The 25,713-nt window shown below is 53.3% G+C and overlaps 1 protein-coding gene across 19 annotated transcripts in view; it reads right to left on the bottom strand.

Moving 5' to 3' along the window:
* RBFOX3 (RNA binding fox-1 homolog 3) overlaps window positions 1-25,713 on the bottom strand; it is a 505,472-nt gene that overhangs the window by 343,343 nt on the left and 136,416 nt on the right. The gene's annotated exons all lie outside the window — the stretch shown is intronic.

Below are 25,713 nucleotides of genomic sequence, written 5' to 3'. Positions count from 1 at the left end.
AAACAGAAGCCCTGCCCCCCTAGACCCAGGGGGAACGCCCCACCCCATGTCTCTGATGGCTCCACCACCCACACATGCGACTCAAGATTACAGTGTGCTCTAAATGGCTGCTTCTTAATGCAGCAAAGAGACCCCCTCACGTTGAACCATAATACACCATCAACATGTCTGGGGTTCAGATGAGACCCTCTACTTGGGGCAAGCATCATCACTGCTTCTCATAAGTTGGCTGTATCCTGCAGCCCCTGGAGGAGACTTTCATGAATATCTTCAGTGCTAACGGAATCTTTCTAGAAAGTTCCAGAGACTTCTCTAACTGCCACTCCGCAAAGGGAAGGGGGAGGAATATCTTCTTTCCTTTACAGATGAGAAATGGGAGGCCTGGTGTCAGCACAGCCCCACAGAGCAGGCCAGGAAACGCCCCCCCCCATCCCCCTGAAAGGCAGATTCTACCTGCCACTGACCCATGGACTCTGGGCTGGCCACTCCATCCCTTCCTGATCCTCAGTTTCCCAACTGTCAGGATGGGCCAGCACTAGGGAATCAGCAGAATCCCCTCCATCCTACTGCTGGGCACAAAAGCCTGAAAAAAGGAGGCACTGCCAGGTATTTTTTAATAAGCATATATTATTTTTATAACTGGAGGAAAACAAACTTTGTGACAGGAGTAAATCGCAGTGAAGGCCATAAAATTACCTCCGGGCCCCAAAGGGTGGCATGAATGGCCTCACACAGCTCAGAGAACAGCCAGAAGTCAGCCCTGATGGTCAGCCAGCCAAGTTTCCCACAGGGGACAAAGCAGCAGAATTGCCTGGTATGGACAGAGGGGCCACAGAAAAGTCGCTGAGCTCACCCTGCAGGCAGGACGTCCATGGCCATACCACAGGTGGGCCAGCAGGGCTCCTGGGAGCTTGGCTCCCAACCCGGGCCAGCCAAGCCCCGGCCCTCACTATCCAGTGCCCCACCTCCTACCTACCACCTGTCTGGCAAGCATGCAGGACACTGGGAGGGGAGAGGAGCACAGCCGCTGCTGGCAGCCAGCCACCCCACCCTCAATGACACGCTCATTTCTATGCAGTCAGCCCCACCAAATCCCATGACCTTGGCATTTGGGGGTCACGGGAGAAGGGGAGAAGGACGCGGTGCGTGCACAGCCCCTCCATCTAACACGTCAATTAACATTCCCTGTGCAAAAGTTGGGGCTGTAATTACAGCAAGTGATTAACAGGCCGAGGTAGCCTGTCTCAGAGGGAGAGATTAACAGCCGAGGTTGGGAGTGCCTGCGCTCACCTCGGAACCACCGGTGCGTCTTAAACAGGGGCCCCGGTGCCCTGGAAGCTGGTGATTAATGGAGGGGATGAGAGTGGGGACGTTTCCCTGGCACCCGTCACCGAGGTTTTTTCTCTTGGCGGTCACCGTGCTGGCCAGGTGCGGGAAAGGGGAGGGCAGCCAGGACTTGAGGCAGAGGACCGGAGCCCCAGGGGAGGCGCAGGCCTCGCTCTGCCTTCCCCAGGCTGCAGACGACCCCGGGGCAGCAGCTTCTCCATGGGGGAGAGGCAGAGGAAGGCCAAGTCCACAGGGCCCGCAAACATCCGGAGACTCAGCCCCTTCATCAAACCACGTGGAATCCGTGGCCACCCCTCTCCTCCACCGCCCCAGGTAACACTTGGGCCTCCTCTAACAGGCAGAGGCTCCTGCCAGGACGGTCACCATGCCAGCAAGGGTGCCCAAGTCAAGCAGAACGCCTGCTCAGCTGGCCGAGGGAATGGAGGAGCCTGTGCGGGGGGGCACCACCTAAGGATGAAGGGGAAAGGCGAGGGGGAAGACACCCCCGGCGAACTGGGTGTTTGCAGGTATGTGGATGTGCTGACGCCCATGAAGGTGAAATAGCACACGGTGCGTGTGTGTGAGAGTGTGTGTGTGTGTGTGTGTGTGTGTGTGTGTGTGTGTGTGTGGTGGGCTGACACAGTGCAACAGGTTACCTATTCTTTCAGGGCTAGACCACCTCCTGTCTCCATGTGAGGTGCTGGGACATAGGCATTGAGGGACCAAGTCCTGCCCAATAGGCTCGTGGTCTCACAGAGAAGATGGTCTTGCCAACTTGATAAATACCCGAGGGCTCTGAGGATGAGGCCTGCATAGGGAGCCCACAGGCATCACGGGTCTGACCTGTGGGACAGGGACAGGGGCAGGAAGGGCAAAAGAGAGAGGTGACCCCGAGATGAACCGTGAATTCAGCTGGGAATTTATCTGTCAGGTGACTGGTGCCAGGCACACATCACCATGGACATGGCCACCGTGGCCAGGCCCCAGTCCTCACCTGGACCCCAGTCCTCACAGTGAGACAGCACAGGCTGCTTGAGTTCACAGCCCAGTGCAGCCACATGCTAGCTGTGTGGCCTCGGGCTCTTCCTGGGCTTCAGTCCCTCTGCTGTCCACGGGAACGACAGGAGCTCCCATCTCTTAGAAGGACACAGCACACGTGCCAGCACCTCGCAAGCTCCCGTGGGGCCAGTGCCCAGAGTGGCTCCCCCCGTGGGTGTGTCCCTCGGTGTCTATCTGGGCACACACCCTAGTGGACCTCTGGGTGGGTCTACCCTGACTGCCCCTCTTCGTCCAGTAACCAGATCACGCCTGCTATTGGCGAATCACTGCTTCCTCTATTCTAACCAAAACATCCTGCCCATCCTCACGGCACTGTGACTGGTCCACGGGTTCACCTGTGACCCCAGCCAGACCTTCCCAGACAGTCCCTGGCGTTTTTACTTACTAAAAGGCAGTGGGGAGAGGCCGTCCACTCCCTGGAGTCGCTAGACCTACACAAAGGACATCCAGACTTGCTGAGGGCATGCCTCTTCCACCTCCAGCCTGCACTGAGCAGGGAGGCTGTTGGGACACAGCCAACATGCAGGGGCCCCCTGCCCCCGCCTAGTCCCCACATCCAGGCACCCGGGGGCCAGGCTCACTCCCGCACTCCCAACCACGTGAGCAGCAGAGGCGGGCATGTGAAACTTGCACCTGGGACATTTGGGACGGGCACACAACGCACTGAGCAATCGCCCACGGATGACCATTCGCACGTGCGGGCACCGCTGGCACCGGCGTGTGCAGGGCGCCTCGTGGGCCCCCACAGGGGTGGATTCCAGACCCACTCCACTTCACGGTCCAGGAGGCCACCTTTGCACCTCCATACACATACTCCAGGTGCCCTGAACCAGACAGGTCCAAGCTGTACCCTCTTCCTTCCGGAAATCCGGCTTCCACTGAGGTGCTTCCACTGAGGACTTAAACCAAGGCCTTCTCCCCTTGACCAGGACTAGCCTTGAGTCCACGATTCCATGTGCCCACGGCCAAGAACATTTCCCCAGGACAACAGAGAGAGAGCTAGAGTGAGCCCTGGCCAGCCAGGAGTGTCAGCTGCTGCCGTGTCAGCCAGTATCCCGGGAACGACAAACGCCCAACACAACAAATGAAGAAAAAGGAACTATTTCCATTGCCGAAAACATTCCCATCCCCACAGGGTTTAAGATGCAACGTAAGAAGGGACAAGTTAGCCTGCCAGCCATGCCGCCCCTCCCCGGGCACCCCCTCCCTTCCCTCAGCTCCCTGCCTTCCCTGGATGTCCCTTCACCCTTCCCCTGTGTGCATCTATCCTGCGCCACCAAGTGCAAGGCCAGGAGGCTGCCCCTGGAGAGATGGCCTTGGCAGTGTGCAGTGGGAATGAGGCAGAAGAGAGTGCTGGTCAAACGCGAGGTGTGGGGACGCGTCCATGCACGCAGGACAGGCAGCCTGCGGTGGGCATTTAAAGAAATCATTCCTGAGAGATACACCATCCTCACTTTGAACTTCAGGGAGGCATCTCAGCACAGTGTAAACCTGCCTTTCCCTCTGGTGGCCGCCACTCTCCCCTCCAAGTTCGTGCAAGCGTGGAGGCTGGGCAGACAGATCTGAACGTGGAGCCCCACTCATCTTCCCTCCTGTTCTAAGGGAGTGCCACCTGAGGACTCACCCTTTCCACCTGGGTCCTGTCTGCAGCACTTCTAAGGCTTTTCCTGTGTGCCAGGAGCTGGCTACAAATTCGAGTTTTCTGCCCCCACAAGCTCGTAATTCTGCCAAGGATGAGAGATGTTGAAACACAGAAGGCAGTAACCTGTTTTGGGAGTGACAAGTCCTTTGCCAGGACTCCCCTCCCCGGCCCCCAGGACCACCGTGAACCCCTGACCAAGGCTGGATGCACCACAGTGTCGCGCTGGGAACCATTGGACCTGTGGCTGCCCCCCGCCAGCCCCCAACCAGGGCCTCCATCAGCACCATGCCCCCAGGGGGATTCTCAAGGAGGCAGAGAAGATGGGGCATTGCAGAGCAGTTTTCACGGCTACGGCTACAGACAGAAGTTTCCAGGCACAGAGGTGTCTTGATTCCATCTGGTAAGGGTGGAGTAAGATGGAGCCACCAGGCAGTGCGGGATAATAGAAACACGACAGGCTTTGGGATCCAGAAGATGTGGTCTGGGGACTTGGTGCTGACCCTTCCAGAGGGACTTTGACCAGATCCCTTGATGTCCCTTGACCTTGCTTTTCCCATCTGTAAATGGAGGTACCATCCTCTCTTTATGGGTCTGTTGAGAGGATTAAATGAAGATGGCCCAGGAAGAGCTGCTTCATGAATATTCATGCCCAGGCCAGAGGGACCGCTAGCTCAAGGCTCTGCTGGAGTCCCAAGTTGGAGGGCATCTACAGAGGGGGCCCGGGGACCTTCTTCTCTGACTGGCAGAGATGACACAGCAGGGAGGAGGGGAATGCTCAGGTAACTTGGATGAGAAGTTTAGATCATCTAGATGGGGCCATGGACTCTGGACCATCCCAAAGCCCACTAGAACAACCATGTGCATCACCCGTGAAAGGATAAACAAAGTGTGGTCCATCCACACGATAGAACATTATTTAGCCTTAAAAAGGAGTGAAGCACTGACACGGGTTACAACATGGATGACCCTTAAAAACATTACCCTAAGTGAAGTAATCCAGACACAAAAGGATAAATATTGTATGATTCCACTTGTATGACGTCCCTAGAATAGGCAAATCCATAGAGACAGAAAGTAGAGTAGAGGTTCACCAGGGGCTGGGGGAGGGGGAATGGAGAATTATTGGTTAATGGGCAGAGTTTTACTTGGGGACGATGAAAAAGTTCTGGAAATAGATAGTGGTGATGCTTGCAGAGTAGTGTGAATGTCCTTGATGCCACTGATGTGAACACTTAAAAATGGCTAAAATGATACATTTTACATCACATGTATTTTACTACAATGAATCTCAAAAAAGAGAAAGCAGCATGCTGGACTCTGTAGGGGAAGAGGGGGGTGCAGGAGGGGGTGCAGGAGGGGTCCCCATTCTGCTGGCCAAGCACTCACTAAGTGCTTCAGTTACTGGGCAGAGAGGACCTGTTATCAATACAGCTCTAACAGTGTTGAGCTGTGGAAACCCCGCCTGCCCACCCTGGCCTCTCACTGGCTCTAGAGAGGGAGGGTTGGGGAAAAAAACCCCGCTGTGTTGCTGCACTGCGGGGAGTCATCTTTTTTGTAACATCAACAGTAACATCAGGAAATTTCCACTTCCAAAGACACCTTAGCCTGCATCCAGCCTCCCCACCAGCAACTTCAGGAACCCCCTCTGCTGTTCTCGACTCCACACCACACTCCCTGCAGATGGCTGGACTTCTTGAAAGCAGCTGGCCTGAGGTCTGACCAGGAATCAATCCTCCGTGCGCACGGGAGGCCGCCAGAGAAGCCCGACAAACCTCCAATAATTACAAGGAGATAAGACCATTAGGTATAATTAAACAGTGTCCACAGGCAGACCACTCGGCTATAGCCTCTGTCCCCCGCCCCCTCCTCCTTTTCCCCAAGACTGCAAAATAAATTATCCTGTGAAGTCAGCAGAGGTTGAGCTATGGAAACAATTAAACAGAAATTAAATCTAATTCATTTATACTCGAAGCACAAAGTGGATCATGTAGGTTTTTTTTCTCTCTCTCCTCTTTTCGCCTTGGTGTTAGAGAGGACTATTATGGGAAATTAATCACGAAGCAAAGCAATGAAAGTGATCTATCACTCGCTAAAGTGCACTGACCGACTGTATAAAATCTATTATAGCCGCTGGAAAAAGTAGAGGTAATGCTGTTTGGGAGAAGGGAGAGGCCAGGGAAAGAGGGGGCTCCTAGCTGAGGTTCGAGTGATGGCCAGGCCAAGGACCCGCTTCCTCCACGTCACATTGCGCTGGAAAGAGGTCTGCATCCGAGTCTCACTGGGCTTGTTCAAGGTGTCCCTGAGGCGAGGCTCACACCCACAGAGGAAAAGCATGAGAAGGATCCCCCAAGGCCAGCGGGGCTTGGGCCTAGGGGTCAGAGGAAGAATCTGTGTGATTCTCACCATTTTCCTCAACGTAGAAGGGTGGGGCTGCGAGGACAAGCCCCAGGAAGGAGCCCTGCAAGAATCAGCCAGGCCCCAGTGTCCCCATCTACAAACTGGGGGTGACGCAGCCTGCCCTGCCCCACCTCCCAGAACCACGTGAGGATGAAATGAGCAAGTGGGCAGGAAAGTCTTCGGGAAGTATGGAGCGTGGAGATGCCGAGTGGCTGGCGCCAGGCCCAGTCAGCTATATTCCTGGTTTCCTGCTTTCAAGAGAAACAATTTTGAAAAATTGTTTTCCCATCGTGTGGGGGGGTGGAGATGGCATAAGTGGAACATTTCCTCCAAACGAAGGGGGGCCCATGGCTGCTGGGGCAAAGAGCTCAGAAGCGCTGGGAAGGAGGAGGCTGGCCCGGGATGCTGAGCCCAGGAACTGCTGGGAGAAGACCCGGGGCTGGTGGATCCCCTAAAGCCCTGGGGGCACCAAAACGTATGCTCAGAAGGTGGTAAACAGGGGAGCTCAGGAGTTGGGGGGTAGGCTGAGCTTTGAACTCGGCATAAAAGAGGAAGAGACAAAGGCGGCCTCTACTCTGCTGCTCTCCTGAAGGGCAGACAGCCCTTTCGGCAGATGGGGCTGCCCCTCGGAGCCCACACACCCCACTGCTGCCCCAGGGCTCACTTGCCGAACCAAGGCCAGCTGCCATGCTCTCAGGCAGGTGCCAGGGGACGGCCAGAAGGGGAGAGCAAGGCAGGAGAGGTGAGCCAGGTGATGGGTGAGAAAAGGCACGTCCAGCTATCTCCTAAGCCCTCTCATTCAAGAATGGCCCTGACTTCACAGCCCAGCCCAGTCAGGCCCAAGTCACCCAGGATATGCCTGAGGCAAGGCCCTCAGAGAATGGGCGGAGGGGCCACTACCCTGGGGCTCAGCCCCTCCTCCTTCCTCCTCTGCCTTTCCTGCACACCATCCCCTGTGCTAAGAATGGGGGCGGCCCTCTCTCTCCTGGATCATCTTCCCTTTACCTCTCCTGTCTGCACTGCCAGAATCATCTTGGGGCCTGTGCAGTAAACGGTTAGCTTTGCCCCAATAAAAGGTTTGGCCCTTGCCTCTGGTTCCTGGGAGGTCACCTCTGAGCCCTTGGAAGGTCCTGACCAATAAGTGTCTTTGTTTACCTGGGGGTCTCGGGCAGCTAGATAGTCACACTATGCTGACAGTGTGATTTGGGAAGGGGGCCTGGGGCCGTGCTATATCAGTTTGACCTCTTGGGGGAGGGGCCACAGACAAAGGTCAGACACGTGGGTGGTCAGTGGTGTCTATGTGATCAACTCCCAACGAACGCTCTGGACCCCAACGCTCAGGTGAGCATCCCTAGGTGGTGAGCGCTGTCAAACATCGTTTTGAAAGGACCGAGGGCCGTCCACGTGACTCCACTGGGAGAGGAACCTGGATATTCACCCCTGGTCTCACCTGGACGCTGCCCTGGGCGCCTCTTCCCACTGCTGACTTTTATTTATTTATTTATTTATTTAAACATCTTTATCGGAGTAGAATTGCTTTACAGTGGTGTGTTAGTTTCTGCTTTATAACAAAGTGAATCAGTTATACATATACATATATCCCCATATCTCCTCCCTCTTGCGTCTCCCTCCCACCCTGCCTATCCCACCCCTCTAGGAGGTCACAAAGCACCGAGCTGATCTCCCTGTGCTATGCGGCTGCTTCCCACTAGCTATCTGTTTTACATTTGGTAGTGTATCTATGTCCATGCCACTCTCTCACTTCGTCCCAGCTTACCCTTCCCCCTCCCTGTGTCCTCACCACTGCTGACTTTTATCTGTGTCCTTTCCCTGTGATAGACTGTACTCGTGGGAGTGTAACGGCTTTGCTGAGTTCCTCCAGTGAATTACTGCACCTGGGCGTGGTCTCGGGGCCCTTTGAGCTGTAGCGGTTCACAAGGCATATTAGGAATCATCATGTCCAACTCTACGCGTGCAGTTGAGGAAAATGAGACTGGGGTTAAGGGAGTTGTCCAAAGTCCTGTAGGGCCATGGGAAGTGGGCTGGGACCGGCATCCCCTCCCTGGGACAGGACCTTCCCCCTTCCAGCTTTCATCCTTATTGCCTTCCCCAAGGGAAGGCCTCCCTGGGCAGTGTGCCAGCAGACTGAATGAGTGAGCGGGGGCAAAGGGGAGATGCGGGCACTAAGGCTGGTCCCCACTGGCCAGAGATGGCGAAGGAGCAGAGTGGCTGCCAAGGCCTTCTGTCCCGAGGGTCGGCACTGGGGATGAGGAGAGTGTTGGGCCGAGCTAGGGAGCAGCCTGGAGCCACAGTAAACCAGGCCGCCCTCCGCAGGGCACATGCTGGGGCCCCGGGGGCAGGAGGCAGGGATGCTAATTAAAACGCCAGCACATGCTCCCAGGTGCAGACTCACACGCTCCACGTTGCCCTCCCCACCCCTCAGACGCCAGCCCAGCAGCCAGCTTCCCTCTGCCCTGCCCACAGCAAAGGGACGCAGGCCTGAGAATGATTAATGCCCTCTGCCACTTCAGCCTGGCACCTGGGCCGGGAGGCATCCAGCGTCACAGCACCAAGAGGCCAGCACCTGCCCCTCAGCCTCGGGTGGCCAGGTGTGAGGGCGGGATTAATGTTGGGCTCCCCTCCAAGGCTGCAGGAAAGAGCGTGGCGGGGCCTCTTCCAGACGGGGCTTCTACTTGATGCATCACTCTGTGTGGGAGGGGGTCCCCACCAGGACCGGCCACATGAGTTGCAGGCGTCAGAACAAAATGAAAATGTGAGGCCCTTGTTCACATTTTGGGTAGCAACAGCAGAGCTTTAAATCAAGTGCCAGCCCTTCCGAGTTTGGGACCCTGCACAGCTTTCCAGGTGGCACAGGAGCAAAGCTGGTCCTGAGCCACAACTACGGAGCCCACGTGCCACAACTACTGAAGCCCGCGCACCTAGAGCCCATGCTCCACAACAAGAGAAGCCACTGCAATGAGAAGCCCGCGGACTGCAACGAAGAGTAGACCCCGCTCGCCGCAACTAGAGAAAACCCGCGCGCAGCAACGAAGACCCAACGCAGCCAAAAATTAATTATTTTTTTAAAAAAAGAAACGACACAGCAAGTCAGTGCACGACGCGCGCACGTGCACGCGCACACACTCAGAGCCTCCCTCTGACATTCGGGAGACACTGAGCCCAGGTAAGAGTTGGCTGAAATGACAGCACAGCTGACATGGAGGAGCAGCTGTTCCAGAGAGCGCCCAGAGGGCCAATTCCCCAAAAGATGGGCGAGCAGATGGGCTCAGCCCTCTGGCCCAGAGCCTGAGGTCCCAGAGCTAGAAGGTGCCAGGAGACCAGCTAGTCTGACTCTTTCCATTAGCAGATGGGGAAGGAACTGCAGGCTAAGAGAGGCCCAAAAGCTGCCTGGACTTCCCTCCCCAGGAGGTTCTCGGTGGACAGTGGAGGTTCTGCACCAGGACCTTCCTCTCCTTGCAGGTCTGTATTACTAGCCCTGACCCATGTCTCAGCAAGAGCAAGGACCTCACAGTTGTGCCCCGTGCTCTGGTTCTGGAGCCCGGCCTGGGGCAGGACACGCTCTTCTGCTTCCAAGACGCTCAGAAGGGGCATGTGGGTGTCCAGGGTGATGGAGCTGGGGAATGCCTGGGCTGGGCAGGACCTTCCAAGCCTGTGCCCCCGACCCCTGGGGGACACCACATGTGAAAACAGAACTCATTGGCCTCCTGCACCAGAAGCTTAAAAACCAACTCTTATGGGGAGGGGAGGAGGGACAAATTAGGAGCATGGGATTAACAGACAGAAACTACTATTCATAAAATACATAAGCAACAGGGCCTACTGTATAGCACAGGGAATTATATTCAATATCTTGTAATAACCTATAATGGAAAGTAATTTGCAAAAAAGTAACTGAATCACCATGCCATACACCTGAAACTAACGCAATACTGTAAATCAACTATGCTTCAATAAAATTTTTTAAAAAAGAACAAAAAGCCACCTCCCGGGTCCTTGAGAGCACTTGAGCACTTGGAGCATAATAAAGAGTTCTGGGCGAGTGAACTGGTCAGCTCACGGTGTCATTTAATTGCAGCAATTACAGAACGTCAAAGGACTAAAACAGCCCCTGCCTCCAGCTCACATGACGAAGTAGAGGCATGGGCACCCAACAGGCAGAGAACACGGATGCTGGAGCCCACTGTCCATGAGACCAGGCAGGAAAGTGCCTGACTGGCACCTAAGACGTGAGGGGTGTTAGCGCCTGGAGCTCCTGCTCTGGCTCATCACACAAACATGAGCCCACCACGGCCAATGGCCGGAACTCCCAGCAGGGTGAGCCAGACCCCTGTTTCCCCTAGCATCTAGAATAGCACCGGGGACGTAGTAGGTGCTCGGTAAATACTATTGAAAGACTTTAAGGAAAAATGTTGCTTTTCATTTCCAGCCATCACGGCCAAGACGGAGGCTCTTCCTGAAGTACAGGACCAGGAAGAAAGCCAGCAAGTACCAGGACCAGGAACAGGAACAGGACTCTGTGGTCACAGAGAAAGAGAGAACACAGGCACGTGGAAAATTTGCATAAATACAGAGAGATCCACGTTTATTTATGTTTTGGGGTAGCAAGACAATAGATGAATTCTTTTCTTTCCGATGTTTGGTATTGTTCCATTTTTCTACAATAAGTATAATGTCTTAATAGGAAAACCAATGTAAGAATAAGGGCTTTATTTTTCCTGCAGTTACCCTAAACTGGGATGGGGATAAAAGAGCTCCGTCGAGTCCGGGATGGGGGCAGGGTGACAGTAAGGCCTCCAGGACTGCAGGTCAGAGGGGCTGGGTTCCAGTCGTGGGGCTGTAACTCGGGATCTGTGAGCCCTGAGCAGGTAACTTCCCCTCTCTGTACCTCTGGTGCCAGGACTGTGGAACGGGCTAAGGCTAGAATCTTCCTCCTGGAACCAGGAGGAGCAAATGGCTAGATAAAGGAGAGGCCTGAGCAGAGGGTAGTGAGCAGCCCACAAACGTGGGAACAAGCTCTTGTGGATCCAGCACAGGAGGGAGTACCAGCGGGGGTGTGGGAAGGGGGGCGGGCAAAGTGACAGGGAGGAAATAAGAAAAAACACAGCCCATGGCAACAGGGTACACAGTGGTCTGTGTTTAATTAATACCCAGATACCCCCTTCTCTTGCATCCACCCTCCCTCCTGCCCCGCGGGGCGGCCACGCCATAGACAATGCCCGTTCTCGGGCGCAGGGACCAGAGAGCTCGGGTGCAAGGTAGGGATGGTGGGGAGGAGGGCAGTAGCGTGGCTCCCTCGCTCAGGAAGCTACACCCCTTCTCCCCTTGTGACCTCCCATGACCTGAGCCAGAGGGCTCCAGAGCAGCCCTCCCACCATGCCTCCCACCTCTCCCCAAGTCACAGGTCTGGGGGCACCAGTTTTGAGAGACTAATGAAGGGAGAAAATTCAGTCTCTGGATCTTCAACAGCGTTCTCCTCCATCCCCCTCAGTCTAATACATGGCTACTTTTTTGTTTGTTCGTTTTTAAGTTAAGGAAGTTGAATTTCCTTTTCCTAGCCAGAAAGGACTCATATTATTTTTCTCTGAAGAACACTTTAGTACCAAATTAGATTTTAGTGTCAATTAAAAAATAACGTATAAAAACATTATGTTAAGTGAGAGAAGTCAGTCACATGATTCCATTTACATGAAAAGTCCAGAACAGGCAAATCGGTAGAGACAGAAAGTGGATTCGTGATTGCCAGGGGCTGGGGGGAGGGGAGGATTGGAAGGTGACAGCTAAAGGGCATGGGGTTTTTTTAGGGGGGGACAAAGTGTTCTAAAATGGATTGCAGTGATGGTTGCACACCTCTGAATATACTCAAAACCGTTGAACGGCACACTTCAAATGAGTGTGTTGTATGGTGTGTGAGTATATATCTCGTTAAAGCTGTTATCAAAAAAATTTTCTTTTGAGATAGTCAAACTAACGAATGTAAAAGCAGCAGGTGCCCACTGCTGGTCTGGATGACCAGCCTGCCTCTATCTCCACCTCTCACTGCCTATCTCTTGCTCTGTCACACAACCCTCAGGCAGGTCCCCCATCATGCCATGCGTTCTCCTTCGTCCCACCCTGGGCGTCTGTGCACCCCACGTGTCCCGTCCTCATACACACACACTCGCCCTTCTCCTAGCCATCCACCCTCCAGGAATGATCGCCAGGACAGGGTTGTGAGTTTTCCTAGGGGCGCCCAGAGCCTCCTGTCCTCACCCTGCTGAGCACTGGTCACTCACCCTGGAATTCCAGCTGTTGACTTAGCTGACTCCGCCAACAGCTAGTCAGCAGGCCCTTCAGGGCAGGGATCTGCCTCTGGGCTCACCGTCCCGTGTCCCAGCCTCACAGGGCCTTGTCCATGGCAGCAACTCAGACAAAAGCCACTGGACGAACAGAAAGGCTCCAAGTTCTCCCATCACCGACCTGCATTCGCAATTGTCAGGACTCTGTTTTATGTGATGTGATTTTAATTTGCAATAGGTTCTTCTATGAAATATATAATCAGCAAATTTGTCATTCTTGACGACAACGCAGTATTAACAGTTTAAATTCTTCCCGCTGTTACTGCAGATATAAACATCCTTGCACAAGTAAGACTGGGCATTTTTAGCAACTTCTGTGCTCCGTGCTTCCTGAAATGGGATTACAGGATCGATGGGCATTATCTATTTTATAATCCATTACATACTGGCAGAACCCACTGTTGAAAGGATGCCTTGAGCAATGAGAGTTTTTAATACAGTCCTACTGGGACTTGATATTTATATACTCTCAATTTACCTTTTTGCTAATATAAACAGGTGGATTATTTCAGGTCATTGAAAATTCTATATAGTTTAACCTTTAACTGTATAGCCTGATAAATTCCCATTCAGGCTGAAGTAGACATGTGGGTTTTTCGATGAAGTTACTGCTCCAGGACCTGGGAAGGGAGCCCTCCTACTATGCCCACCACCATTGGGGGGCCAATCTCAGCCACAGTGGGAGACAGGGATCAACTAAGGCCACGATGGAGGGGAGGACCCGGAAACGCTCCTAAAAAGTGTGCATGCCTCCAAGGCTGGAAAATGGAGTTTGGGAGGCACTGGGTACCCCACAGGACTCCCAGTCTCCAGGTGTCTTTGCTCTCTAACCCCTGTCCTGAAAACTGCTCTGACTGCAGAGGCCCGGCGTAGTGAGGCCACGCTGAAGGCATCACCGCGCCCCGAGTCCAAGAGTCTAGAGTCTCTTCTTCCTCAGAAACCACTCCTCAGTAGCTACAAGTCCGCAACCGTCTCCAGACACAGAAACTCTCCTGCTGACACCAGGGTCAGGAGTTCCATGGGGCCACCCCCACCCCGTGGACTGAATGTGTGTGTCCCCCCACATTCAGTGAGATGGTATCTGGAGGTGGGGCCTTTGCAGGGTGAGTCAGTCATGAGGGTGGAGCCTTCATGACGGGATCAGTGCCCTTGAAAGAAAACACCCCAGAGAGATGGTCTCTTTCTCGGCCACTTGAGGACACGGTGAGGAGTCTACAGGCCAGGAAGAGAGTCCTTTACGAGACACAGAATCTGCCAGCACCTTGATCTCAGACTTTCCAGAACTGTGAGATAGAATGTTGTTGAAGCCACCAAGTCTATGGGATTCTTGTTCCAGCAGCAGGAGCTGACTGAGATACTCCCCTCCCCTGCCCCGTTACCTTTTATCCATCTGCTCTCATCGACCATTTCCAGGCGTCTTATGAGATCTCCTGTCATATTAAGGCAGTGTCGTCTTTAAGTAAAATCCAGACACACACATACACACACACAGACTCCACCCCTAATCCCCGGGAGGTTATGGAGCTCACCTCAGGGATGTTGAATCTCATCTACAGTAAAGAAGAGAATGTCATCATGTTAGTATTTATCAAAAAGAGAAAATACACTATGTAAAGAGTTTCTCGAGTGAAAGCTCTTTTGCTCTTGAGAAGGATCTCTGACAACCCATCCTCATGTGTCCAAATCCCACCTCCTCTCAGAAGCTATGTGACATGCCAGCTCACCCAGGAAACCCTCCCAGTTCGCCCCTGTACATCCTAGCCCTTATCAATGTCCTCCCTGGCATTCACCATTTTGTGCTTGAGTCTCATCTCTCTTATTAGACGTTGAGCTGCTTGAGGCCCAACTGTCTCTTACACATTTCTGCATCCCCACAGCCCCCAAAAGAGTGACTTGTAGAAGGTGCACAGTAAATATTTGAGCCAGAAGTACAAATACTTGTATCTTCCACATGATGAATTAATCAATTTCCAGACATAGAAATAAAAGTTTATAATAGAAAGTTTAAATGTTTTATCCAGCAATTCCACAACTGGGTATATACCCCAAAGAATCGAAAGTGGTATCTTGAGGAGATATTTGTACACACCCAGGTTCATAGCAGAATTACTCGAAATCACCAAAAGGTGGAAGCAACCCAAGTGTCCATAGATACATGAATGGATAACCAAAATGTGGTCCACCCATACAATGGAATATTATTCAGTTTCAAAAGGGAATGAAATTCTGACACAGGCTACAACATGGATGGACCTTGAGGACATTATGCTGAGTTAAATAAGCCACTCACAAAAGGACAAATATTGCATGGTTTCACTTATATGAAATACCTAGAGTAGTCAAATTCATAGAAACAGAAAGTAGAATGGTGGTTGCCAGGAGCTGGGGAAGTGGGAATGGGGAGTTAGTGTTGAATGGGCAAAGAGTTTCCGTTTTGCAAAAGGAAAACATGTTCTAGAGATGGATGGTAGTGACGGCTGCACAACAACGTGAATGTTCTTAGTGCCACTGAACTGGACACATAAAAATGGTTAAGATGGTAAATTTTACGTTACATATACTTTACCACAATTTTCAATTTAAATATTTCCAGGATGATAGGAATTAAACTTGTCTAAATGTCACCAGGCACCACCAAATCCCACTGGGGTTCGGCATGTTTGAGCGCCTGGAAATGGGTTGGGAGGAAAGAAAGATCATCCTGTGCTCACAGAGGCCCTGATGCTTCCCTGACTTCTTAGTCAGCTCCGGCTTCTGTAACAAAAACACCATAGACTGGGACATTTATTTCTCACGGTTTCTGGAGGCTGGAAGTCCAAGATGAAGGTGCTGGCAGATTCAGTATCTGGTGAGAGCGCTCTTTCTGGTTCATAGATGTCCATCTTCTCCTGTGTCACCACATGGTGGGAGGAGTGAGGGAGCTCTCTGAGGTCTCTTTTACAAGGCACTAACCCCATTCGTGGGGGTTCCGCCCTTACTACCTAATCACTTCCCAAAGGCTCTCACCTCCTACTACCATCACACTGCGGATTCATTTAAAGGCATGAATATTGGGAGGTCGCAAACATTCAGTCACAACATCACAGTGAAAAGACCAACGTTTTAGTCAATGAGTTTCTCTCTTCCAAGTTCAGTGTCCCCATGAGCTGATCAAAGAGTGGTGATCAAGGAATCCACTGGTTCACTCAACAGGAGTTACTGAGCCTGAGCCCTGAGCACTGGGCAAGCCCAGATGCCAGGAGTACAGCCAGGGGTGGGACAGCTGTCTGCCCAACGAGAGAGAGAAAGACTGGCAAACACACAAATTAAATGCAATTTGATGAAATGCAAAACTAATCAAATTCAAACTTTTCAAAGCTGCCAATATCAGGATATCCAGCATCCTGATATCTTACCTCCCACAGTGTCCGTGTCCTGAACCTCCTACTCCCCCCTTCCAGCCTCAGTGCCACCAAAATGAGTTGACATCACTAAGGGCTCGTGGGGTTTCACTTCCTCGGGGGGAGTAGGCATTGTCCTGGGAGATGAAAGGCTGGGATTTCAGTCCTGCACTTGTGACCACCTCATTGATTTTCCCTTCTGGGCCTCAGTTTCTCCACCGTTAAAACCAAAGTTGGGTTAAATGATCCCCAGGACCCCATTCTGCGATGGGAACCCTCCACTCTCCCACCAGGGAGGGGAGCCCAGGATTCTGGAGAGTTCTGAGCTAATAAAATAATTCCATTCCCCATTTGGATAAAAAATGAGTTTGACAGAAGGGTATTGCAGAGAGTGATGTTCAGGCAGGTTTACCACCACACGGCAGACAAACTGCAAGTTAGAGCCAGTTCCCTAGAACCAATATTTACAAACAGTCTCAGCATTAACATGGGCAAGCGGCTTCCTGTGCATCTAACTCAGCCTCTCCTCCCCCAACTCAGCTTGGTGGAGGCACCAGAGCTCTGCTCCAGCCTTTCAGCGGTTTTAAAGAGGAGAAATAGCAGCAAGACAACGGCTTCTCTCTCCTGCCCAGCATGTCCTCCCTGGGGTTCCACTGCAAAGCAACGTTCTTGAATATGCAGCAAGGCCCCCCGCCCTGGGATGTCAGCTTCAAGTGCTGGAAGCTGCTCCCCCCAACAATGTGCAGAACCTGGGTCCAAGACTGTTGCCCCCGGCTGGGGGGGGGGTGGTGTTGAGTCTGGACGGAGCACAAGGCCATTGCATCTGGAAGCAAATGCCTCTGCTGGAGGAGCAATTTTAAAAGCAGCCCTGCTTTGTCTTGTGCCTTGAGAGGTAGAGAAGTCACCCCCACACACACACACAGAATCTCTCCAGGCACCACGAGCTCAGGACCTACACAGTCACATAACTGGATAACAAGGATTCTGGCATATAATTCACCATCGGATAGGCGTCCATCATGGTGCTTAAAGAATGTTGTCTTCATGGCTTTAGCATGGAAAGGGCCCTCCAGCACCTCCCAACCTTGCCAGTTGCCCCAGTAAATCAAGGTTTCTCAACCTCAGCACCACTGACAGGTGGGGCTGTCCTGGGCACAGTAAGGTGTTGAGCAGCATCTGTGGCCTCCACCCTCTAGACGCCAGAGCACCACCACTGCCCCCCAAGCTGTGACAAACAAAGATGTCTCCAGACAATGCCAATCGTCCCCTGGGAGCAAAACCTCCCCTGGTTGGCAAGGCTGCTGTAAATTAAAGGACCACAGGTACATCAGGTGGCAAGAATCTCTAGTCTGCCACAGACCAGGTGAGCCAGAAGGCAAAGACCTCCACATCACCCAGCAGGCCCCTCTACTGTGACTACTTGGATTCACCAATGAGTTTCCCAACAAGGAAGAAAGCCTGCTGTCCTCATTTCCAAGAAAATGATTCCTATTCTTTCCAGCGGGGCTGTGCCCTGGCAATTTCACTTTCATTTCTAATGACAGAGCTCTCTCTTACCCCCATTCCAACCCCAATGGGGGAGGGCTATCTGCACCTCTGAAGCTCTCTCTAATCACATATGTGTAAATCAAATTCAAGTTTTTACGCTCGCCAGGATCTCAACATCTGAAGGCACCTGGCTGGAATTCCTTGAGGAGTATATTGTAATATCACTCATCACCATCTATTTTTCTAAGCTTGCAGTTTTGTAATGGAAATCTCTTTTCTTGTCTGAGTATATACCCTATGTGTATAAATTTCAAACCAAAAGGCATGGAAACTCATTTTTATTTAGAATCTTTACAAAATCTCTTGAGATAACTGGCAAAGTGCTGGGGATGTCGCCCACCCAGGATGGAAATGGCTGACCTCCATCCTGGTAGAAAAGCACAAGGAAAGTGACTGGATTCTCCAGGACAAGCCAACTGCTGTACACGGGTCCTCACGTGCCAACACCCCTTGCAGTAGGACTCAGCTTGAAGCCTGGCCTCCACGCAGGGCCCCAGGGCCCCAGAGTCTCCCTGGCGTCTCTCAGCCACAGCCCAGGGAAAGAAGGCTGCCTCCCCCACCCCGCCCAGTATTCACCCCCTTGCCCAGAAGTGACAGGCGTCACTTCCACGCACAGCCCGCCAGGGAGAACTAGTCACGTGACCCCCAGGAGCGTGAGGCCTGGGGAGTGCAGCCCTGCTGGGCGGCCTCCTTCCAGCAACAACTAGGCACCAAGAGGGGAGCCCAGCCCCACGGTGTTCAGCCTCTGTCAGCGGGCCAGTGGCGGCACTCACATGGCTCAGGAGGGGGCCGGCCTCATCTATGAAAATGGACTGTGGCATTGAGCCAAGTGGCTTCCTTCCCAAAGGAGAGGTGACCCTAACTGTCGTCCATATGTTTTGTCACCTTTGTCATAGGGTTAAGTCCCAGGGAGTTAGGTGGGTGCTACTCCCGCATCGACAGGCGCTAACAGAAAGTGAGGGCGGGACAGCAGCCCACATGCCCAGCCAAGGAGTGGCCCCCAGCCCCACTACTGAAACAGGTCATAAAATAGGAAGTGTCTGATTTGCAGAGTTCAGAATGGCCAGAGCGGAGGACACTGGAATTGACAAATCAAAGGTGGGTGGGGAGGTGGGGGTAGTTCTGTTCTGGCTAAACCATGTCCCAGTGGCTGGACATGAAACGGACACTGGCTCTCAATTCTGTCACCCTGGTACATACAATTAAAAGATCAGGGCGCAGATGAACCAGGCCTGCAGAGGGCCCTGTGCAGACAGGGACCCACCTCCCATCTTCTCCTGACACCTGTGTTGGTGAGAGAACCAGGCACTGGAGAAGGTGTGGAACAAAACCACTGTGTGACACCAGCCGGCCCCTCCTGCTCTTAGCACTGCAGCGAGCAAGGCTGAGGACTCGGAGGGGCCGGGACACAGAAGGACCTCACGGGTGGCAGACCCACAGAGCACCTGCCAGCCCCTCCACACCAGTGGCCAATCCCAAGGTCAGGTATCGCCATCCTGAGCCCACCCTCTCCTCTCCTCTCCCGGCGGGATCACCACTCTCTGAACCCCTCACTCTCAGCTGTTGCTGTGCACAGGATTATCCCTCTTCTGCACCAGGGGACCCCGAAAGCACGCACAAACTCCTGTCTGCCAGGATCATCCAGCCAGCTTGCTGGTAACTATGCTCTTCTTTTTCTTGTCTTTCTTTCTTTTTTTTTTTAAAACCAATTGCCCTTCTGGGAGAGAGAAGAAAAGCCAGATCTTTTGGAAATACCATCCTGCCGTTGCATGTATAAAATCCATCAGTTCTGAAATCACAGTGCTGGAAAAGAAGCTGGAGGGAGGGCCACCCCGCAGCTGTGCCTGGAGTTCTGTGCTGGGCACTAGTTTTGCTTGTTATCCTCTCCGCCCGCCTCCCCCTCCCTCCAGCCCGGTCTCTCGCGCATCTATTTTTGTGGTTGATCAGTGTGCCTCTGTTTCCCAACCAAGGGCTTACGTATGTGTATTTCTATACATTATTCCCTCCGTGGAGGCTTCTGAGCCATGCAAATGGCACCTTATGCAAATCAAAGACTCCTCCATCTGCTTCCGATATTCCCCACTTCCCCTTAATAACCTGTTTTAGGGGATGCGGTGCATGCAGCAGATGATACAACTTTATTTTTGTAAACCCAGTTGGTCCTGGAGTGCTGGCAGCCACAATAATAGAAGAGCGCGCCTGTTACTGCCTCTCACTGAGTCTGCTGTTAGGCAGCCCCTCATTAAAACAAGCCGGGAGGGGCTCCAAGAAGAGGGGAGAGGGCACAGCGGGCTCCCAGCGGAGCAGAGTGGAACACGGAATCCTGGCCTCTCCCTCTTTCTGCTTGGTCACTGTTTGCCATGGGTCAAATTGTGTCCCCCCAAAAATATATGATGAAGCCCCTACACCTGGTACCTCTCAATGTGACCTTATTTGAAAACAGGGTCTTTGTAGATATAATAAGATGTAAGTTAAGATGAGGTCATAATCGGAGTAGCGCGTTGAATCCAATATCATGGGTGTCCTTACAAGAAGAGAGAGGACGCAGAGACAGGGAGAAGGCCACGTGACGATGGAGGCAGAGGCTGGACTGATGCAGCTACAAGCCGAGAAACGCCGAGGGCTGCTAGCAACCACCGGAAACCAGAAGAGGCCAGGAAAGAGTCTCCCTTAGAGGTTCCAGGGGAGCAGGGCCCTGCAGACACCTCCCCATCACAGCCCCTCCGAGGGCCTCTCCTTCCCACCTGCGACTTCATAGGTGTTGGTGTAACTGGGGTGGTGTTTATTTTCCCTGCCCACTGTGCCCCCAGCCCCTGCTTCAGGCCCTTGGGGTAGATGCTCAAAAACTACCTGGCAGAATGAAGGTAGGAGGGCTAAGTAACTGCCCCCAGGTAGCACAGTGAGCAGGTGCAGATGGCGTAGGAAAACATCACTCGGAGTCAACTCCAAACTGTTTCTTTTAAGACCTCTTTTAGTGCCCAAAGGTACTCTTGCCATCAAAAACTCACTCGCACCCCAGTGAAGGGTACCTAGGATTCTGTGCACTGATTTTTCAATTTCCTGCAAGTCTACAGTTATTTCCAAAAACAAGTTAGGGGGGAAGAAAGATCATTCTCTTTTTGTTTGACAAGATGCTGCAAAGCCCAACAAGGGCTTACCCCTCTCCCCCCTCCCACCCCACGTACATCACCTGGCTCACAGGTGGGCTTGAGGCCTGACAGTCAAGAAGCAAAGTCTGACTTCCAGTAAGAGGTAAAGAGAGGCATTCAGAGAAAAGAGTTGTCACTTAGAACCTAAGTTTTTCAAACACCCATGGAACCAGTTCTGTGGCTCCCAGGAGAGATGGGTACTGGGGGCCAGGGGGGCCTAATGGGATTCAGACAAAGAAGGGAGGGACCTAGAGTGGGGGTGGGGCAGCTGGCCACCGGCGAGGTGCCCAATGCAGGAGCTGGCCAGTCCTGAAGGGCAGAGGTGGCCCGTGTAATCGGGAAGGCATGTGGAAGCAGCTGGCCGCAGACCCAGTTGGCAGATGCAAGTCTGTGCAAGAGGAGGGACCTTCTAAAGGAGATGATGGGCTAGACCTACACACGTGTCACAGGAGGTGATGCCGGGAGCTCCAAGCGAGCTGGACGAAGCAGGGAGAAAAGGAAGAAGAGCCTTTCATTCTCCAAAGGGAGGGAGATGGGCCTGAAAGCTTCTGGGTGTCCCTGGAAGCTCTAGAAAAGGTCAGCAAATCAAGGCTAGGGGCCAAACCCAGCTCGCCATCTGTTTTATAAACAAAGTTATTGGAACACAGTCACGTTTGTCCACTCACACATTATCTAAGGTGGTTTTCACGCCGACGGCCAAGTTAAGTTGTTGTGACAGAGACCGTCTGGCCCTAAAATACTGACTACCTGGCCAATGACAGAACAAGTTTGCAGAGCCCTGCTCCAGAGCATTTCAATTCTATGAGAGCTGGTTTGAACTTACACAAAGCCTGGATGGGGGATTTTTAATGGGATGCAAAGACAAAAATGCACCCCCCCATGGAAAGAGGAAACACCAGCAGTGTTCTCCTCTTACCTGCCCTGGGGGAAATCCTCAGTTCTGGCAAAGTGAAGGCACTCTGTGACCTTTGCAAAGGCCAAGGTAGGGTCAGGCACCTGCACTGTTACCTGGAAGTAAACTGTGTTTTCAGAGAAGGGAACATGCCGTGAAGTGGTAGAGTATTTCTGATGTGATTCAGGACGGGAAGCCCAAAGTAAGAGAATTCCAGAATAAAGATAAAAACCCAAGTGGCCAGAACATTTTTAGGACAAAAATCAAACCTAGGGAGAAACTTTCATCTACAATTGATTGTCCAGCCAGCGCACAAGGGTGACTGGTTCACACCCAGCCAGGGGGCCCTGTTCTGAGGGCTTCTTGGCCCTGGAGTCCAACGGCCCCATCCACTGAGCCTGCCTAGATCCACTGTCTGAATCCCACATCATTCTCCTGCCCACACGCACCCAACCTCCCCCGAGCCCGGGCATCTGCAAGGGTCCAGGCATCCCAGGCCTCTGGGCCTCCTCCCTCTGGGCCTGCGCATCTAGGAGGCCAGCAGCCCTCCCTGCCATGGAGAGTTGCAATGAGTCTTTGCATGTGTGTTTCAGGGATGGTGAGGGGCTGACTTACTGAAAAAGCCGTGTTCCTCACCCTCTCTCATCGCCTTGGCCCTCGGTCCTCTGTGAATAAACACCTGCCAGCCCCCCACGAGTGTATGAGATGCATGTGGGCCAGAATCCTGCCATCTCCATCTTCGTGCCTCAGCCCATACCCAGTGATTGCTCACCTGGGGCTCAGCTGACAGTCTTTTATTTTGAGGTTGTGATGAAATCCGTCCGTGAAATTCAGCGCCAAGAGGCAAGCCAGCCCTACAAGCCAGACCAGGAGAAACCAGGGCGGGTGGTAGTCTGCCCCCAGTTCATTCACTCACTCTACCCTTGGGTGCTGGCCTGTGTAGGCCCTGGGGCTTCAGAGACAATGAGACTCTGTCCCAGCCCTCAGGGTGCCCACAGCAGGGCTGGGGGAACCGTGATAAAGCCCATATGGATCATCATTACAGAAGCATAAGGCGTGTGCAGAGCGCTGAAGGAGCACAGATGATGGGCCTCCGGGGGCTCGGGGGGCAGCTCCTCCAAGGGCATGTGCATTTTAAGAGGGTCTCTTTTCAGCAGTGGACTCTAAGCAGCTTGGGGTTGGTGGTGGATGCTGGTGGTGGCATTCTAGTGCCTGCTTGTGCCCCCCAAGCTCTCTTGGAGCATTGCCCCCGCAGTCCAGGGGCTCCACCAGACTGAGGACTTGGGCAGTGCTGGCAGTGAAGAAAAGAGAACAGCAGGCTCCCCCCTGGAAAGTGCAGCACAGAGAAACATCGGTGTCGTTGCCAAGTCCCCAGACCCTACCTCTCAGTCCCCACACAGACTGCGCCTGCATTCAGGGGAGGGGCTCCTGCTGCAAGCTCACCCTCCCCCGTGGCCTCTGATCGCAGCCCTGCCAAGGAGGTCCCAGGTGGGGTGAGGAGGTCGTGGCGCTCAGAGGAGGGTGGCCCAGGCCAGCAGGTGGGGCCCAGGAAGCTGGCAGCTGCCATGCTCCTCCAGCTTTAGCATCCTCGTCATCTAAGGCAGCTTCACTTTTAAGCAACCAGTGAAGGACAAGTGCCCTGTAAATTTAGAACGCGTGACGGCCGGCAGCTTTTGGTAGTCATCTTAGTGCATGGGTAGCGGGAGGAGACAGAAAGATCCACTCATGGCTGCACCATCACATCCCAGCCCACGGAGGTGCTTGCAGAAGGGAACGTCTTTCCCAAAAGGAAAAAGGTAGCAGAGACTCTGAGGCTGGGTCCCAATCCCCAGCCCAAGGGCTGCTCCTTTCACCACTATTCCCACCAGCATGTCCCCACCCAGGGCACCTCGGCCCCCACCTCTGGGCTCCCTTTCTCACATTTGGCTAAAAATAAGAGCCTCTTTTGGCAGCAAATACACCCAGTTTCCCCAGAACATAGGCTTCCTGGGAATCTAGAAAAGGGAATAGCTCTACCTCTCATGGAGCGCAGATGGATTCCTGAAAGTTTGTGTCAAACCAATTTTTGTAAATCCAATCATGTTCGCAGTGATTCACCTCCATCTCAGAAACACTTCTCTCCTGGCCAGCTGCTCGCCGATCAGCTCTCCTTCCACATACACAGACATGCTCACCAGCAATGGGCTCAAGCAAACACCAGTTCAAGAGGGGGCTGCAGCCACAGAGGGTCCTCTTGTGATCTGAATACTCATGCCCAGATTTTGCTGTGTCAGGGCTCAGGTTTCCAGGAAGCGGGGCAGACGGCACAGCGCTCTCCTCAGCGTTTCTTTAGCCCTCATCTGATTTCTTGTAGGGAGGTATCACCAGAAGCACCCTCACACCTCTCACCTGCTTCGCCAGGACATCACAAGGTGTCCTCTGCTGTGTGATAGATCTGCAGGAGAACAGCACAGGAGTGGGGGAGGGAGGGGGAGGGCAGACTCAGTTTCCCTGTTGTAACATCCACCACACGATGGCCCTAAAGGCAGGCTGGGGTGGCCTGCAGCAAAGCCAGGATGGACCGTGCAGAGCCACTGGCCAGCACAGAGCGGGTGAGGCAGGGGCCAGCATGAGCAGACCTGCAGTGTGGGAAGATGCCTCTCTGCAGGACAGAAGCATCAAGGCTGCAGGCAGGAAGGCGGACAATGGTGCTGGTGGCCGAGGAGATGGACAGAAGGGGACAGATCCAAGGTCAGCGGACTGGGCAGAAGACTACATTTGGGAGGTCAGAGGAGAGGAAGGTGATATAGGCCAGTGAAAGAGGCCCGCGCCTTCAAAGTAGGGAGACTCCCCCTGCTCCTGTAGTCACTATCCAGGACAGACCAGCCAGGAGTAATCCTGGGGCTCTGGCCTCTGTGCCCTGTCTCGATGATGCTGGAGAGCATGACTGATGCCCGGTCCAGGGGTAGCTACTGTTGAATCACCTGTACAGTAGACTCCGAGGACACAAGCTAGGCCACAGGGACCAGTTACTGCTCCATGATTTCTTCTGTCAGGCGACTATTAAAAATGTGTATGGGCTTCCCTGGTGGCGCAGTGGTTGAGAGTCCGCCTGCTGATGCAGGGGACATGGGTTTGTGTCCCGGTCCGGGAAGATCCCACATGCTGCGGAGCGGCTGGACCCGTGAGCCATGGCCGCTGAACCTGCACATCCGGAGCCTGTGCTCCGCAACGGGAGAGGCCACAACAGTGAGAGGTCTGCGTACCACCAAAAAAAAAACCCCAAAAAACAAGAAAAAACAAAATGTGTATGTACACGCACACATGTGTGTTAAAGAATGGGTGACTGCTGTTGAACTAGCTCTGAGCAATCTGGAGCTGAATGTCCACTGACATGCAGAAGCTCTCCCAGTGGATTTCACTGGTTTATACCAGGGTGGGCATGTCCCCAACTGGATTATACATTCCTTAAAGGACAGAAAAAGGATGCATATGTGCTCAGCACCTGTCCTGTTTCAAGCCCCACCCAAGGTACTTGACCCTCGTATTTCAACTCCTTTTCACAGCATCACCCTCATTTTGTAGGTTAAGGAAGCTGAGGCTCAGAGATTCGACCACGAGCTAGTTGGTGGGGGAGCTGGGGTTTGAGCTTCTCTACCACGCAGCCTCTACCCTTTGTTTTTCTCACAGGATCACCCTAGGGATGGGACAGCACCCTCCTCCAGCAATGAGGGTTTCAGGCCTCAGACATCCTCCTAAGGCCACACCCTGGCCATGTCCCTGGACTCACCCGGCCATGCCCCCAGCACACCCATTGGCTGGCATGGGTAGAATAGAGAACTAGAGGCCCATCAAGGAGGGTGGTGATAAACCCACCTGTCAGGGAGGGGTCTCCAGGTCCCTTCAATACCAGGGAAAACCAGCATCAGCTCTGCACAGCCCAGAGTCCCAGGAGTGTGGGCGGGAAGGTTTTGGTTTGTGGCCC

The sequence above is a fragment of the Kogia breviceps genome, chromosome 19 (assembly GCF_026419965.1).
Source record: "Kogia breviceps isolate mKogBre1 chromosome 19, mKogBre1 haplotype 1, whole genome shotgun sequence".
Lineage (NCBI taxonomy): Eukaryota > Metazoa > Chordata > Mammalia > Artiodactyla > Physeteridae > Kogia > Kogia breviceps.
This window is presented reverse-complemented; position numbering and strand designations above follow the sequence as displayed.